The sequence below is a fragment of the Parasteatoda tepidariorum genome, chromosome 1, assembly GCF_043381705.1.
Source record: "Parasteatoda tepidariorum isolate YZ-2023 chromosome 1, CAS_Ptep_4.0, whole genome shotgun sequence".
NCBI lineage: Eukaryota > Metazoa > Arthropoda > Arachnida > Araneae > Theridiidae > Parasteatoda > Parasteatoda tepidariorum.
Window position 1 is genome coordinate 86,978,522 of NC_092204.1, and position 1,274 is coordinate 86,979,795.

Consider the following 1,274-nt stretch of genomic DNA (forward strand, 5'->3'; position numbering starts at 1 on the left):
GCTCAAACGTTGCGTAGCCTCGCATTGATTGCTTGCTGTTTGCTCAGCCTGTTGAAGTCTTTGCGAGGCTACGTAATGCTTGATTCGAGCATCCACCACCTCTACCACGAGTGTTACAGAATTGTTACATATAAGCCGATCATCAACTCCGGGCTCTGCAGCCCCCGTAACTTCCCAGGTAGCAAAAAGATATGATCTAATATTAGAAAGGTGCAATATAATACTGCCGTGCTAGAAAACGCAATACTATTAAATCCTATCTTCTAATATTAGAGCTAATATTATATAAAATTAAATAGTATTCGATTTAACATTCGAACTTTCAAAATTATCACCTATTTCATTACTTTTGGTCCAGCTCCACATTTTTGCGAAAGATTATCCCATATTATTAATAAATAAACATTTATTTATGAAAGAAAACGATAAATTAAGCATCACTTAAATATCATTTTTAGCCAATGCAAAGAAAACGAAAAATAATATTCGCGGTAGTTTGCGAACGATTGAACTCGAAAAACTTTTTCAACTGTTGTTACTTCTCAAAGTTTGTTTACGACGCCATTGCTCGAGCTTGGCATGGGAGCTTTCTTTTCAATTACATAAGGTATTTATAATTTAGTAATTATTTGGAAATTTTGTAAATTTCAATGATAATTACATGAAACGTTAAGAAGTATTGTAAGTAATGTTTTTGCTTTAGTTAAAAATCAGCTAGAAAAGTAATTTAAAGCACGATGTGTTTGAGATTGTAGAAACATTCAGTGTACCTACTTAATAAACTTCACCGCTAAATTAAAACATCTAAGAATTAATTTATTGATGTATTCAATAAGGTGAGTAAATATTTTATATTGTGATCATTATTGTTCACTCGTACTTGTTGACTTCTTTGTTGATACGTATTGTCTAGCTGTAAGTAATAAGCACTGTTTTTCTGCAAAAATGAAAAAGACAAAAGTAATGGTCTGTAAATAAATTAGCCGTGTTAAATAAGAAATATATATATACATGTATAATCTGCTACTTTTAGCGCAGTTAAAACCATTATATTGTAGAATGTTTAAAGTTTAGGAATACAAACAATATTGCTAGCATATTAAAATTTCATGCTTAAAATATTGTACAACAATCAATTAAGCATTTTTCTTTAAATATAGACTGATTTTTATTTGAATATAGGTTAATCTGTATGTTTTTGAGGCATCATTATTTATATTAATTTGTAAATGATTAAAAAATAAACAATAATATTGTTTATTCAAAATGGTTAT